At 40.7% G+C, this 17,816-nt stretch overlaps 1 protein-coding gene across 3 annotated transcripts in view; it reads left to right on the top strand.

Moving 5' to 3' along the window:
* DGKZ (diacylglycerol kinase zeta) overlaps positions 1-17,816 on the top strand; it is a 111,690-nt gene that overhangs the window by 29,800 nt on the left and 64,074 nt on the right. The gene's annotated exons all lie outside the window — the stretch shown is intronic.

Raw genomic sequence — 17,816 nt, 5'->3', positions numbered from 1 at the left:
GTGGATGTTCTGTCTTGGATCCGAGTTATTCCTTAAATCACTCCTTACATGGTGAATGCAGCCTTTTTGTGGCCTGAACCAATTATCAAGAGAATGCGGCCTATCAATGCAATAAGAAGGAGTATTTCTCAGTGATGTTGCTAATGAACTCATGGGCAGCACGGTGGCTCAGTGGTTAGCACTTCTGCCTCACAGCACTGGGGTCATGAGTTCGATTCCTGACCTTGGCCTTATCTGTGTGGAGTTTGTATGTTCTCCCCGTGTTTTTGTGGGTTTCCACCCACACTCCAAAAACATACTAGTAGGTTAATTGGCTGCTATCAAAATTGACTTGTGTGTGAATTTAGACTGTAAGCTCCAATGGGGCAGGGACTGATGTGAATGAGTTCTCTCTGTACAACGCTGCGGAATTAGTGGCGCTATATAAATAATCGAGGATGATTGTCACAGGCAGCCTTTATAATGACTACAACAATGGACGCATTTTAAAGCTACCCTAGCCAAATGGTGGTGGGGTGGCCCCTTTCTCAGCAATCTCGCTGTTACTATTACACCCCCTGTCCCAAAAAACTGGCTTTGATTCACAATATGACTAGTCGGGAGGATGGATGGACACATGCACATGTGACATCTTTAATCCAGTATCCCGTGTTACATTGTGCTTTGGACGGTCCTTGGGTCAGATGTTTTGGCCTGATGTTTCTTTTCGGTGATGATCAGTCATGAAGCCTGATGCCAATTACTCAATTTCTCCAACTGCTTCTATTGTTCCATGTGTCACAACACTTCCTGCTTCTATAACCGACACACGAGGGCCAGTCTCGTGCTGTGCGTAGACAAACTTTTTTTTGTGTGTGTTTTCTAGGAGAGCAGGTGTGTGTGTGACAATGAAAGATCCCACTAGTTCCCTGTTATTACAGAATGATTCTTGTTTACAAACCAGCGCTTCCTGCTATGCAATTATTTCTATTGAAATATATGTCACTAGAACACATTTAAAGGGCAGATTTTTGCAACGGTTTGTTCATGCTGCATAACAGACAGTTTTTGTAAAACCAATTGTGTCAACGAGACGCGTATCTCTTTGTTGGTAGCGGTGTAAGGGCTAGTGAACTGGCGGAATGGCTTGTGGCTTGCAGCAATGGCTAGGGATTTTGGGTGGTCAGTGTGTTGGGTACATACACGTCTATTCATATCCGCAGCATTGTGAAGCTGTGATGCTGGTACTAGCTGTTACTGTTGAGTGAAATTCACTTCTCTCTTCGCCCCCACACTGTGTTGTTATCTCACAGGACTTTGTGATCTCATCTGTTCCTCTACTTTGTTTTTTTGGTTTTGTTGTACAGATATTGTTCTGTGACATAAATGTCATTTCTTATGGAAGTATCGGTGGTTGAATTGAATAAATGCCATTCTATGAATACTCCTGGGTACTGGGTATATTTACTAAACTGCGTGTTTGAAAAAGTGGAGATGTTGCCTATATCAACCAATCAGATTCTAGCTGTCATTTGGTAGAATGTACTAAGTAGCTAGAATCTGATTGGTTGCTATAGGCAACATCTCCACTTTTTCTATACTGCAATTTAGGAAACATACCCCTTTGTCTCTGAGTAAAAATAGACGATGGCGTCTAAAATTCCTCAACTACCTTACTAACACCCTTTGCAAAATTAACACAAGACCACGCTCTGCCCCCCTAAACAGCATTGTTGTGTGACTGGATCATATGGCCCACTAAGCACTTTTTACCTGTGCAATCTGGCTGGACCAATGTGCAATATGTAGCATTTGCCCTCATGTATCAAACGCTCAATGTCCTATAGACTGGCGAGCAGGGCGCTGTGACCTCTCTGTCTGTAATACCCGGTCTTATTCTATTACTGTGTTTGTTCCCAATTGTAAAGCGCTATGGAATATGCTGGCGCTATATAAATAAATTTGGATGATCCTAGAGGGGGCTAGCATAAGCTTAATTTTGCCCACTTGATCAGATAGCATGCAGTAGATCATTACGCATTTATTTATATAGCGCCACTAATTCTGCAGCGCTGTACAGAGAACTCACTCTCAACGTTCCACCCACTGAATTTTTTAGAACATAAGTGGACCAGAGTACAAAGCATCCATGCAGCTTGTTTGCCATCCTTAGCACAGGATGGGTTGCTTTGGCCCACATGTGAAATGCCATAGAGATAGCCTCACGGCCACAATGATGAGGTAGTTAGTAGAAATCGGAAATCTATGTAGGAGAATAGTATGCAAAAAGAAAAAAGCTACTCAAAAGGGCAACAGGAGAATAAGTACTCTGTGTCTGTTATGAAAATGGCATTATCCAGAAGTATATTCTCCTTTTGGAATGTGGCTTTGTTTTGTTTGCATATTGTCACAAGGGAATGTAGATTAGGATCTGAAACTCACATTTCAACGGTATATTAACCTGGATCTAGCCCTTAAATATAATTTATTACTGTGTATCTACCTTTTACTGACTGTCAAAACACTGTTTACTCATAGCTAGGAATGTTAACTGACCCCCATGTTTTGGATCTGTATTAACTTCATGTTTTGGTTTTGGCAAAACCACCCTCGCTTGTTTTGGTTTTGGATCTGTATTTTTTTTATTTATTTTTTTAAATTGCTAAAAAAATGCTAAAATCACATAATTTGTCTCTCTTTTTTTTTTTTTTTTGTTCCATCATTATTTTTAACCTCAATAACATTAATTTCCAGTCAATTTTTGTCAAGTGACAAGAACACTGTTAACGCTCCTATTTCTGTGTGAACAATGTCACTGAGCAATGTCAATGAAAAGTGACAATAACACTGCTACCCCTATTTCTGTGTGAGCAATGGTTTTCAGAAAACCAAACCTGAGCATCTCTACTCATAACTTACTGGTATCTTGCTGGATAACACTATATGTCTTAGAGTCCGTCTCACATCCAGTCACTGACTTGGAATGACTAATTAAACTGCCTGTTAGCAATAAGTATACTCGGCACAGAACCGCACTCTTTCAGGGAAACCATAATGGCAGCTCCCAGTCAACAAATGGTAAGAGTAGGTTGCTGCATTGTTGTAAATCACGGTGTGTTGTCCATCTAGCAGTCACCCAGGTGCCTGTTAACTCTAATATAATGTACATTTTTTCATTGTTGCATTGAGATTCACGTTTATTTACGTCAAGGTATGGAAATTTTCCAGACAGTTTGTATTCTGCCATTTTTTTTTTCAATATAAGTTTCTTTCTCCTTAATTGTTGAGTACAAAGAACTGGCACTGGTGGTACAGAAATAAAGCCTGAATTACGGGATACGATTGAGAAACGCGTTGGATCCTGGCTCCATAATTTACCACCCACATTCCCTGGATTTAATTATTTTAATATTGTTACTATGTCATTATCCTCCTAACGATGAATCCCTGTTGTCAAAATATTCGGCATGCCCAAGCAGCGCTGGGTTCACGTGTTTGTGTCTGTTTACAGATACGAGATATTTGTATGATCAGGCTTCTCAGCTGATTCTGTGCTCATCAATCTCTTCTCCCACGCTGCTTAGACTCTGTACCAGCCTCTCGCTCTAACCATTCATGGAGAGAGATAGGTGGAGTTTGGACCTTACAGAACAGCTGCAGCCTCTGCCAGTCACCATCTATGTCATCTGTCTCTGCAAAGGAAAATATTGCAAAAGCCTCGTCTCTTTTTGACAAAACCTGTGGACACGTTTAGCTGAATTATTCTTTGTGAGGGAGGAGATTTTCCTGTATATTTACTCACTTTCTCACCTGTAGGTGGTATAGTTACAATTTATTGCAAAATGTTATGTTTTGGTACTTGTTGACTAACAGTATTTCCAATAGGGCATCCCCAAAAAGCATAGAAGTATGTAGTATAGTAGGCAAGAGCCAGGTAACCATGTTATCGCTATAAATCTCATTGGGTGACTTATTACTTATTAACAGGATTTTTTTTTTCAGTATGGCACCTACGTATCAATGTCTTGCAGATAGTATTTAAGTATTCACATCAGTCCCTGCCACAGTGGACCTTACATTCTTGTCAAAGTCAGCTAATTGGATGAAATAAACTATATTGATTGATATTGTTTTACCGTGCGATTGCGATCAGTACGCACGATAAATAACGCACGCATACTTACACATTCACTTGTACATAGTTCATTTTATAATAGTTCCAGCCCACAGTCGTTTATGAACAGATGTTATTGAGTTTATAGTTAAATATTATGTTATATACACTTTAGTGAGATCTAAGGTTCCGGTTACAGGAAACATATCATGTTCGGTGTCATTCTAATCCCCTATTTATCCTTAGTGATCTGGTTCCATCGGCTATGTGATCGCACCTCGCGTATGCTAGTTATGGAATATAGGGAATTGGTGATCAGAATGGTATTGTGTGTATAATGTTAATAGACCAGTTTGAACTAGCTTTCGGCGGGAAGATTAGTACGCATCTGATTGGCAAGCTGACCCCCACCATTGGAAGGTGTCTTTTGAACTGACCTATTAACTACACTATACTGGACTGACCTGGAGCCTGAACCTATGGAAACATGCTAAGTCATCTGTATTGCATTTGCTGTAACACCAAATGTATATATATTGCTCTCTGGAATCAGCTTACAGTCTCTTTGACCACAGACTTGAGGATTGAATGACTGTAAGCTGGATCCACCAGGGCGCAGCGTATGTATCGGCTGTACTTATTTATTGTTATTCTTTTGCTAATAAATCGCTTTGTGAGTTGGAACCACACAAATCGCATAGATAATGATTATTGGTAAACAATGAAATCACTTTAATAATCTATATTGTCCATCACACATACGCACCATAAGGGTAATTTTGTAAGAAGCCAAATACTGTGCAAACACTGGGTGAACATACAAACTCTGCACCTATAGATTTGATTTTGGCCGGGGGCCTATGATCACTGCACAATAAGATGATGTTAGGCCTGTCCAACACGTTTCAGCTTAGACCAAAGCGATGATACGTAACCTATATTACTAGCACACGATTAGAATTTTTGTCCCAGGGGTTATTTTATAGTATCTCATGTGGACAATCCGTTCGGTTGGTTTAATTAAAAAAAAAAAAATGCACATTATATTGAGATTTCACAGGAAGTGTTATAAGAGTATTCTCCCTGGCATGGCCACACTCTGGCATCTAATTTCCTGTTGTGTAGGTGGCCCCATTCTACCGCAGTGCTGAAATACTCTACGCAGAATTGTTAATGATAGTTCAGGGGAAGTTCAGCTTTGTGTTATATTATCCGAGCCCCATTCAGAGGGAAGGGGGAGGGGGGGGGTGTTATGATAAATTTAAATGAAAACTGCCGGTTGCTATGCTAACATCCTGCCTAGCAACTGCAGCCACTGCATTTTGTGAGGGCTATCCGGGAGCAATTAGGGGGGAGCCTGGATATTTTATAGAACCGCGTAGGTGGGTGTCACCTGGGTCAGGTGTTTTATATGTCGTAAGCTTGTGTTGGTATAGCTGCAAAGCGGTCAGCATTGCCACCTTGTAGTGCTCTATCGCGCCTCTGGGTGGAGTTTGTATGTTCTCCCTGTGTTGGTGAGGGTTTCCTCCTGCAGTCCACAAAGCTTTAAAAAAAACTCAACTTGCTGCATAATCTGTAAATAAAGCATAACCCCTCCTTCTAGAGTGTAAGCTCTTATGAGCAGAGTTCTCTCCACACCATAGGTCTTATGGTGGATCGTCTGCTGTTTGTTCACTCGCATGCATGGAATTAGTACTGATATCGTGTTAGCTGTAATTGCTAACCCCTGACTATCCATGTATGTGTCATTATGCTTAATTATATTCATTTGTCTGTTGTTATGGTCATTATATTCATGGATGTCATATGTGTAAAACGATTGTCCGGAATTTATGGTGCACTCAAAGTTAACGTCAATGATCGGGAAGATGTCTGAGAGTTTGAAATGGTTAATTCCCAAAATAGACTTTGGTTGCGCAGCATGTAAAGCCGCGCTGCCGTAATTGGTTTGGCTTTTGCGTGTCCGTGGCTAATTTGCATGTCATTTGTGTAACTGCCTAAAGGTTCATTTGCATTTGACAATAACCTGGAGGATTCACCTGTTTGATCGGTCCTTCTGTGCTAGATTCTTGCTACCGTACACCTGCCCAATACAGCCCTATATGGGGTTAATAACTGAAATCACGAAAACAAAACAATCAGAGGTGCTGTAATACTGGAAAAAAATCAATAGGTGTATGCACACAAAGAAATATGTATAAATGTGTCTGGTATTATAGACCACGTAAAACTTATCTGATGGTTCTAATACAAATATATTTATTACAATCAATATGACAAACAACAGATTGAAAAAAAACTTGCAAATTTAAAATATCGGATAAAATAAATTAAACACACCTCTCAGGTAATGTGCCTTGTGGCATCATATTTTGTCAATCAATTCTAAAAAAATATTTTTGTTATGCAGCAGTGAGAACTAGTAACATGTGATCTGTATGGTTCAGAAAAACACATCCAAGACTAAATGTAGAGGCACAATATATAATGCGCTGTCTGATCATCATCATCACCAGTTATTTATATAGCGCCACTAATTCCGCAGCGCTGTCCAGAGAACTCACATCAGTCCCTGCCCCATTGTGGCTTATAGTCTAAATTCCCTAACATACACACACACACACACAGACTAAGGTCAATTTTATAGCAGCCAATTAACCTACCAGTATGTTTTTGGAGTGTGGGGGGAAACCGGAGCACCCGGAGGAAACCCACGCCAATACAGGGAGAACATACAAACTCCACACAGATAAGGCCATGGTTTGGAATTGAACTCATGACCCCGGTGCTGTGAGGCAGAAGGGTTAACCACTGAGCCACTGTGCTACCCAAATGGTATACTGATATGAATGGTGTCCACTGTATCTGTTATGAGTCAGTGGCCAGCTCACTCATAGAGAAAGGGCATCGTAATCCCTGAGTTTTTTCTATTTTACAATCAAGGGTTCTATTTACTAAACTGCGGGTTTGAAAAAAGTGGAGATGTTGCTTATAGCAACCAATCAGATTCTAGCTGTCATTTTGTAGAATGTACTAAATAAATGACAGCTAGAATCTGATTGGTTGCTATAGGCAACATCTCCCCTTTTTCAAACCCGCAGCTTATTGAATATACCCACAAGTTGCAGTATATGCCGGCACCCAGCTAGGAATAGAAATCGGACTGCGTCTGAATTGTGTAAGTGCCTGATGTAAATGAGGAGCGGTCTTACCCGATCATGGTTGCTGTGTATGAGATGTCCAATATCTTAATTTTCATACAGCCTTATGGATCTCCTTGCTCATTTTTTTAATAACTGCACTCTTTATATTGGATTTTGATTTTTTTTTTCTGTGTGTCCACATGAAACACATTTTAGTACAGTGGTTGTTAAATTTAAATAATTTACTCTATGGCCAGGTAGCCAGTTCACCTCAAAATGTGCTTTTCTTATATAACTCTATGGGGTACTAAGTTACTGATCCTCCTTCTACTCTATGTTCATTTATTAATAATGGAATTTCACATCAATGTAGCAGTCGTTTATCTATATGATTCTTGAAGACTGACAGCAGCTTTCCGCGTTGACGAATGGTCCTTTAATATTCCTAAGGCCCTTTAAAGAGCTATATGTATATATCTTCCCAATGAGTGTAAAGTTATGTCAAATATTCACATCCCGCCCAATAGTAAACTGAGAAAGTTGGTCATTGCCCTTACTTGCTATCTGGTGAGGAGTTATAAACTTATTTATAGCTTTAAATGAAATTCACCTGTACATGATACAACCGGTTATAGACAGTTCTCAGTACATAAGAAGCTTCTGCAGATATTGTGAGTAAATTCTAGCAGTTGATATCCCTTAGCTCAGATGTAATCGTGGTAGAAGTGGGACTTTCCAGGAATCATTGATTTAGATTCCGAGAAAGACATAGTGAAAAAACTGTATTTGTGTTGACATAATTAAGCTCGAAGACCCAGAGTAATGGCTGGAATGTAAGTCTGCACATTCTGCAAAATGTGACTTTTGCTGCCTGCGGTAGATTGTTGAACAATGGTGAAAATAACTGGTACTTCAGGCAACGTCTTTTCTGTGTGTAATCCGGCGCCGGGAAATTCAAATGTACAGTGTGTTAACTACAGACAGTCCTTTACAATGGTCATAAAAACATGCAGAGCAAAAGTCTCTTGAAAGATCCCCAATAAAAACTGCAGCGCTATAAGTAATAGGTGGAAAAGGAATTAATAAAAGCTTTAAAACTTGCTAAACATTTAACCTTCAAAAAGTCCTAGTTGAACGAAACGTGTTGGTTATTAGTAATTTAGATCTTCAACACACAATAGAACGGACTTCGCTCGGGAGTACAGTGTTCTCTAAGCCGCGGCCGATCAGAACGAGAGAGTGACTGATTGCTACATATGGTCTGCTTACAAGTACGTCGTTTTTTTCGCTCCTGCAGTATTATTACATCTAGTGACGGAGCGTTTGCCATATTCATCTACCTATACAGTAGAGATTGCTTCAGTGCAGGCAAACCGTAATTGATTTTGCATACCAGTCGCTGGACATATTGCCAGTGCAATCAGCATCAGAAAACTTTTATCTACTAATTATAAGTTAATATATGCCTATTAGGTGTCAATGAACCGATCTATGCATATGTAGATTGGTTTAAAGCTGCGCACCTGCACTTTGCAATGAACATTCATGTTTTAGCTATTCAAATGTATTAATATTTTTTTTTTTTTTGAATATTTAACATCACTACGTTTACTGGGAGTTCTTATGCAGGTGGTTTTGAATAATCACTGTATTTTTATTTTTTATTTAATTTTGCTATTACATTGGGATGCTACATTGAGTCTCATTCTACAGATCCTTTCTCTGCCTAATTATTTTCGCTGGTATAAAATCCAGATTACCTCTGTATAAGAAGGATACATCTGTTTCCCATGAAAGCTCCATTCCTCAGCACCTCTGTGTTGTGGACGGGCATTCTATACCAAAGGTTGGTCGTATAACGTTCGCCTACAGGCCAGAGGCAGCGATGTTTAGTGATCTGACGGACCGCATTCTAATAGAGTGCCTCTTTGATGTCGTTGGCTTCTAGTGAATTCATAGGCTTCATTCCTGCTCTAAAACTTGGCACCTCCAATAGTTATATATGCAGCATTTTAACAAATTATACCAGCATTCATTGTTTGCAGAATGATGTTTCTTACAATGGACAGTAGCACTAATTTTTGCCCGGAGGCCAATGATGTTAATAAGCATACTTGCAATTATTTATTTTTACTACCAGTAAATGCCTGCTAATGGTAATGCAATGGTAGCCACTTCTGCTTGCGCCTGTATTTGGCAGGAGTGACGGCATGTTCCACTGACCGCAGTTGTAAGCGCTGGTTACACGCCGCAAATCACATGCAGCCGCCTTATCCTAATGCCGCTAGCTATCCGGCCTCGTTCACCAACATCCCTGTATACATGTACTAAGGGGCACATGAAAATCATATGGCTTAATAATAAAAATTGTTATGATCCTAAGTAGTTACAGATTTCATCTAAGCGTCGGGGTATGGATTGTGTAGTTATTACAGCATTGTTGTGGTTCACAGCAATACATAATAATTTTGCAAGACTGAGTACATAGAAGAAGAAATTAATTGTTTGGTTAATTGATGTCATCCTGCAGCTTGTATCACAATGATTTATATTTTGCCTTCTGTGATTTCCTGCATGCTCTATGCATCGTCCGGACACCGTTTCTTCTTCTTTCTTCTTCGATAAATACCATGATCTGCATTAGATACAGTTGTTACTAGAGAGCAGGGGGTATATTTATTAAACTGCGGGTTTGAAAAAGTCAAGATGTTGCCTATAGCAACTAATCAGATCCTGGTTTATCATTTAGTACATTTTGCAAAATGACAGCTAGAATCTGATTGGTTGCTATAGGCAACATCTCCACTTTTTCAAACCCGCAGTTTAGTAAATATACCCTCAGGCCTTTGTTATATCTGAGGGCGATGAATATAAACCAAATGTGCTTGGAAATTCTAACTCAAGGCAGTACTTATACTACTTGATTAGGGGGGATTATTGGTCAATCCATGGTCGAATGTGGGGCTGTACATCCTCTGGGTCTCCGAGGGTTAATATGTTGATGAGCAGTTCAGTGATTTGCAGCTCAAAACGCCTTCATGATGCAAATTGTTTTACATACTAAAAAAATGCAAATAGTCCCGGCCAAACTTGGTTTATACGGTGAATGGCGGTCATGCCCTGCAACTTAGGGGTGACAGCCACGCTATAAAAAGCAACAAAAAATACAATGCATTTGTAAAAGCAGCATGTTTTATAGAGCTTCCGGTGTTTGAGATATTATGTCACACAGTTCCCTGCGGCTATTCTGCTACTAGTATGTATATGACAGACGATGTAGCCTTTTACACCAGCACAGTGAGCAGTATGTGTTGTAAATACAAATAGAGTAAGTGATGAGATTCTCTCTGTGTGATGTCACGTTTATTTTTATAGTATTTACCTGTATTGGGACTATCCACAATCCCTGGTGACAGCTGTTTAAGTCCAGACTTTATTACAATTTTATTATTGGCGCCTATGGGGATTACTTTTTGGAGCTATTTATATAAGTAAGAGATGAAAATTGATATTGAAAAGTTCTCTGTCCCTAGTCAAACGCACTTTAAAAATGGAGCTTCGTTCACAACACGATTGAGTATATTGACCCAAAATGAGTCCTGATCAGTATGCCGATTCCTGTGTACACACCTACACGATTTTACACGATTTACGTTCAGATCTGTGCCTTTCATCTGCTGAAAAGATCGTGACTCTGCACACTCCATAGAGATCTATGGACACTGCCGGTCCTGAGTACACACTGCAGAAGTGGAACGACATTGTTCCATCGTTAAACGAGATTTTTAGTCCGGTTTAAAAATCAAATCAAACGATGTGACTTTTATAAGCTTTGGTACAATAGAACATGATCGTGGAAGCACTAATGCGATATCGGACCTAACATTCGTTTAACTTGTGATTGGCACGACAGTCGGGTGCTCTTAGCCCTATCTGGCCTGTTTGCCAATGTGGTGTGAAACGACAAGCCCCAGCAGGCCTTGCCAGTAGAAAGCTGGCAGGCATGCTGGTTCTTGTAGTTATCCAACTCCTGGAGAGTCACAGGTTGGCCAGGCTTGATCTATATCCTCAAGCCATGTTTACCTTCATTACCCTGGGATATAATACCAGCTGCATAAAACTATATCCAGTGAAGAGAGCAAGGCAGAGCATGGTCATATCCAAAGCAATGCACATAAACAACTCTTCTTGATCATGCTAATACATGGCTGAAAGGCATAGGAAGGACCTTAGGAAGACAAAGCGATGTGTTTAGTAAAAGTTGCAGAAAGATGTGCACCTCAACAAGTGACAGACGTCTGGAGGTGGAAAACCTCTTTTAAATCAATCGTATTCCATAACGGCAGTTCTCATCCGAGCTACGTCCTAGTCATCCAGATGATATAAATGCGTTACTTTGTTCTTTTAGGGTCCGAGACGTGTTTGGACAGTTTGTTCCTTTTCCCCCAGACTTCTATATAAGGCAGTTGTCTTTGTGTGACATATTTCTGCAGCAGCTACTGACGGTGATGAGATGGCTGTACAATTCTGTCACTTAGCAGAAAATCAGCACAGTAAGCGCCAGCAGGGTAGTCATAATCCAAGAATATTTTACATTCATTCTTATGGATCTCTTTGAACTCTCTCTCAGAACATTTTATTTTACTTGTTTGGGAACACGGCACACTTCATTTTACTTATTAAATGCGGGCCCGTCTGCATGTTGTGAGTGTGTAATTTACCCTAATGGTTTGATGGTATAGTTACAATTGTAGGATGTCATTGCGTGTAACATTCTGAAGTGATGTCATCTCACCCGGAATTTCAGGATACAAGGTGGTTAGTGCATTGTGAAAAATTGGTGTTTTGTGTTCTTGTTTTTTTTTGAGGAGGTTATATCTCTCCCCCCCCCCCCCCCCTCTTCCCAATGATTGATTTTTCTGTCTCATATATAATTTTAATAATAATAGCCCACAAGCACTTAGTTATAATATGTGCGCCAGCTGTCTTGGCGGAATCTCTTGAAGGACAACACGGTGGCTCAGTGGTTAGCTCTTCTGCCTCCCAGCGCTGGGGTCATGAGTTCAATTCCCGACCATGGATTTATCTGTGTGGAGTTTGTATGTTCTCCCTGTGTTTTGCTCCGGTTTCCTCCCACACTCCAAAAACATACTGGTAGGTTAATTGGCTGCTATCAAAATTTACCCTAGTTTGTCTGTCTGTGTGTATGTTAGGGAAATTAGACTGTAAGCAGGAACTGATGTGAATGAGTTCTCTGTACAGCGCTGCGGAATCAGTGGCGCTATATAAATGAATGGTGATTATGACACTGGTGTGCATGCCTCCAACAGTGGATTTGATGGCGTGTAATACCCTCTTCAGCCTGTAGCTGTCAGTAATGCCTTCTATTTCTATTGTCTAAAATGCTCTGCAACATAGCAAAAGCACCAGTGACACCTGCTTGCAACAATGTAACCCGAAGAGTATTCTAGCAAAACAATATATCAAGCCTGTGTTTTGATATAAAGTAACATAAGTACAAATCGTATTAGTGAATACAAGAGGAATGCTTTTTTAAGTGGAGGAAGTGCCCTTTGCTAGCATGTATAAGTCATTTGAAAGCTAAACACACCTAGATACATGGATCATTGCTTATAGGTATCTTGTTTACATGTCCACCGTGCCCTAGTTGTGGCTGCAGAAATGTCCCTGCTTTGTATGGTGATGACTGCAAGCAATTGGATCCCGCTGTTCCATCTCCTTCTGCATAAATTAAGATGGACCATCGGGCATATGTCCACTGCAGCAATGTGGCTACTAGCCATATGACAGCTTAACTTGGCATAGCCCGGGCAGTAATACACAGGCTCAATGAAAATGTGTATTTTTGGTATTACAAACAGTAGAGATACATATAAATATATAGAAATATAATGTTTCTTATATTTCACGTGGCTGTTAAGATACCTTTAATTCTGCCACATATTATTGAGTCTGTAGGTTCTTCCCACATTCTGTTCATTATCCAGAATGTGTTCTGTTTTCCACCCACGGTCCAAAGACTTAATAGTAGAGTAATTGGCTTCTGAGTAAAATTGGCCCTGATGTGTCTGGATGTTCTAATTAGAGTTACACTTCTCTGGTTGTCTGATTAAGAATATATAGGTGTTGTGTAAATTAAAGGGGTAGTCAATCTAATCAATCAAATTCTTTATTCAGGTGAACACCATTGGGCAAGCTGCATTAAGTCAAGTAACAATACATTTTATATACAGACAAACAATAGACACAAGAGTACAGTAGTAAAGGTAGACCTGCAACAGATAGGATAACTAATATTACATTTAGGTTCAGTTAAGACGGCCAGTAGGTTACGTACAACAGGGGTAAACGTCAGACAATATACTGCTGGGGATCGCTCTGAATGTCCTGACAGCTGCTGTTTATGGAGATCCAGTCTGCATTATAAAGAGCTGTGAGGAAGCGATAGGCTCTGACCTGGAGTATAATAGCATGTGCGTTATCATTTAACTATAAATATAACTTGGTGAAAGAATCTATTTAATGTTTTCTTTCACAGTATTATTCACACTCTGCACACATTTCTGTGTGACTAGTGTACGAAATACTGTCCAGCCGCCTCGTTCCCTCTGCAGGTGGAATGACGCTAGCTTGGTTGTGAATGTAGATTTATTGGTCCCATCAACCAGTTCTGCACCTAGTTACATCAGTGTGCCTCATACCTTAAATATATCATAATTTATTGATGATACTCCTACAGAGGAGTCATGGGACATTAAAACCCCCCACTGGCAAAACCACTAATATCCCATAAATAACTAACCACTAATGACCAACCACTGACTAACAGCCACTAATTAATAATCCATGACGACTATACCACCCTGCCCTAAAACCTTGTCTGTCAGGCCTTTCCCGCAGAGGGAGATCACATGGTGCTGATCTGCACTCAGCTACACGTCCTCTCCCGCCTCCTGTGGTCACATGACTCAGAAATCGCTTCCCTTGATCAGCTCAACAAACCTGCGGCCCCAGCTCTGACTTATTGAATAGTATTCAGCTCAAGAGTAGAGCGCTGGGGGCGGCTGGGCACCCGCAGGATGTCTGTTGCCCATCCATGGCATAGAGCCTTGGCATAAAGTATTATTCCACAGAGATCTGAATATGCAGCTCTACGCGGAATTGTCCTTTGATGTTACCTTGCTCTTGCATGTCAGTACTTTGCTTGTTCTGGGAGAATGTTTTGTGGATTTATTAATTTTTAAATTTAAAAAAGAAATGTTCTTTTTTCTTTTGAGTCTCCTCCCAATGTCACAGTATGCATCTAGGATTCACCTAGCTTTCCTATGCTATTTTAGTACCCTTGGCTTAGTTGGGTGTTGGATTATATTACCTCTTGTTTTTATTCTGCTCCTCAACTGATATTCTTACCCTTTTCCACTCCGCTTATAATTTATAATCAAACAACCAATTGCTTCCTCTGTAAATGGAGCCTAATCAATCTTACACAGAAGAGTGACGTGAAATTGTATTTTTTGTTTTTAAAAGGAACTTTGTAACCAGTGATTTTAAGCTGGTGTTTGTTCTTATATAGTTTGGAAAGTAGCTGTCCTATTGTGTTTAGCACACTTATCGCCTGGTATTGTCAGTGATACTTTGAATGTTTATTTCATGCCTGGTATTGTCAGTGATACTTTGAATGTTTATTTCATGCCTGGACAGTCTGTGAGCTTTTGTGAAACTACAAGCCCCAACATGCTTTGACAGCCATAGCTGGCAGGGCATGCTGGGACTTGTAGTTCCAGAACACCTGGCGAATCACAGGTTGACCTTACCTGTTTGGCTACAGGTTGTTCTTACCCTCTTAAATACTGTTGACATCTGACCTGGGTAGACCCCCAGATGAGGACACATGGGGGACATTGAGAGAGAGGGTCTCCAAGACTTTAATCTCATCTCTTGTTAAAGAAAATGCCTACAAAATGTATTACCACTGGTATCTGGTTCCTACTAGGCTGAAGAAAGTCTATGGGTCCACTTCTGACTTATGTTAGAGGGACTGTGGGGAACGGGGGGTCCTTCATCCATATGTGGTGGTCCTGTCTGGGAATAGCCTGTTTCGGGTATGATGTGGTGGCTTTGATTAGTGCTGTTACTACCGTCCAAGTTACAAAGTGCCCATGGTCCTTTCTTCTTGGCTCCCCCATAGAGATCTTAGACAAACACTCAGAGAAATTGTCTGTTCAGATCCTCAATGCGGCCAGATGCCTGGTCACTAAACACTGGAGAAGTCCAAGTCCAAACCTTCCCCCAAGTGACAACTTCTTAATAAAATCTGGCATTCAGCATCCATGGAGAAAATTTCAGCATAACTTAATAAGAAAACCCATCAATTCTTCCAAATTTGGGGTGATTGGTTCATCTGCAGTGGTCTCTTCAGTCGCAATCCACCACCTGATGAAACCCAGAATATCTCCGCCCTATTCCCGTGAACAGCTCTGTTTAGTGTGCTTGCCGTATAATGCCCTAATCGGTTTAACTCCGCCAGGGAGTCCACACCTGGGGGTAAATGTATCAAGCTTGAGAGTTTTCTGGTGGGTTTGAAAAACTGATCAGATTCTAGCTATTATTTATTTAGTGTATTCTGCAAAATGATAGCTAGAGTCTGATTTGTTGCTATAGGCAACATCTCCACTTTTCAAACCTGCAGGAAAACTCTCAGTTTGATACATTTACCCCCTGGTCTTACACCATCACATTGTTTTAAAAAAAAAAAAAAAAGTCTACCTGTGTATTTAAATTGTTCTACTTCTTAGCTGCTGTGGCACATGCTGCCATTGATCATCTTGGGTGAATGGAATAAAACAAACATTTGTCTGTGTATACTTTATGCTTTAAGTACATCACTATCGATAACAGTGCGGTTTGTCAATTCAGTAAAAACGGTGATGTCACGTGTTCAAGGTGAATTGATTGGCTGCATTCTAATGACTATTGGATTTACCCCACAAACTGCTCCCTCCGTTCTGTATGGGTGGTATATGCTCTTGAAAGCATTGCAGATAAGGCTTGATGAGACAAATGTGTTGGGTTCTCTGGTTGTAGTCCCACTTACAACCAGCAGGAGCCGCTGCTCCTTTTTTCAGCAATGCTCTAACTTCTCTATTCTGTATATAAGGGGAGTGAGTGGCATTTGCAGAGTACAGTTGATGGTACAGTGCTAATAGAGTATGAATGTGATTGGTCGGCGGCTGTGGGGGTTCTGGCCGACCCTGTAAGATAAAAGCTTTACAGTCACTGCGCTGGTAATCTCCTTAAAGTCTTTTCAGCAGCTCACTGAAGCCCCCAGATCTGCTGCAGCTGTTCTCTATACCAGTGAGCTCTGTCTATCTGTTTGTTTCTATATTTACCTCTGTACCTCATCTGTTTATCCTGTCTATATCTTTTTGCTTTTCCAACTAAATAGTTGTAATAAGTGTGTATTTGTCTTTCCTCTCCAATTATTTGTAAAACTAAACCAACTTAATTCGTTCTTCCAATGGAAAACTGATTTTTCATCTCTTCTGTGGAATTGACACATTTCTGCTTCTGTTTTTATCCATGTTCACCATCCAAGTCCTATCAGGAACTCGTGCCTCTCAGGTTAACTGTTTGGCCTCTGTTTGATGTTACCATGATCTGAGTGCATTGATGGATCGGTGTGACCTCAGGGCCATCTTGTGCATATATAGGTGTGGATGGTCTCACGGCTGTATCTTTGCATTGATAGGTCTTGTCATGGCAGAGCCGCCTGGGCACAGTAATAGGTCATACGTATCTCTGGGTAGCCTCTGTGTATTGAGATTTAGGTGTTTGTGAGGCTGTCTCTTTGCATTGATACGTTTAGTGATCTCGGGACTGTCTCGGTGCAATAATAGTTCTCGTGATACCAGGGAGTTCTCTGTGCGTTGATTGATTTCAGTGATTTTGGATCTGCCTGTGTACATTGACAGGCCCAGGTAAGCATAAGGCTGTACAGATTTGGAAGATCTTATTGCTGTTTATATGTGTAGTGAGATGTCTTTTATATCTGTTCATCTCTGTAGGCTGTCTCTGTGCATTTAGTGCTTTGCGTAATCTCTTGACTGTTTCTTTTCTTTTGATGCTCTTGTTGATCTCTTGACTGTCTCTCTGCATTTGTTGCTCTCGGTGGTCTCTGGGCTGTCTCTCTGCATTTGTTGCTCTCGGTGGTCTCTGGGCTGTCTCTCTGCATTTGTTGCTCTCGGTGGTCTCTGGGCTGTCTCTTTGCATTTGTTGCTCTCGGTGGTCTCTGGGCTGTCTCTCTGCATTTGTTGCTCTCGGTGGTCTCTGGGCTGTCTCTCTGCATTTGTTGCTCTCGGTGGTCTCTGGGCTGTCTCTCTGCATTTGTTGCTCTCGGTGATCTCTGGGCTGTCTCTCCGCATTTGTTGCTCTCGGTGGTCTCTGGGCTGTCTCTCTGCATTTGTTGCTCTCGGTGGTCTCTGGGCTGTCCCTGTGTGTTGAAGAACGTGGGTTTCACCTGTTTCTTTTTCACTCAGAATTGGTTTAAAGAAGCTTTGTAT

Source organism: Mixophyes fleayi, chromosome 10 (assembly GCF_038048845.1).
Source record: "Mixophyes fleayi isolate aMixFle1 chromosome 10, aMixFle1.hap1, whole genome shotgun sequence".
Taxonomy (NCBI): Eukaryota; Metazoa; Chordata; class Amphibia; order Anura; family Limnodynastidae; genus Mixophyes; species Mixophyes fleayi.
Note: the sequence above shows the minus strand (reverse complement) of the source record. Positions and strands in the feature narration are given on the sequence as shown.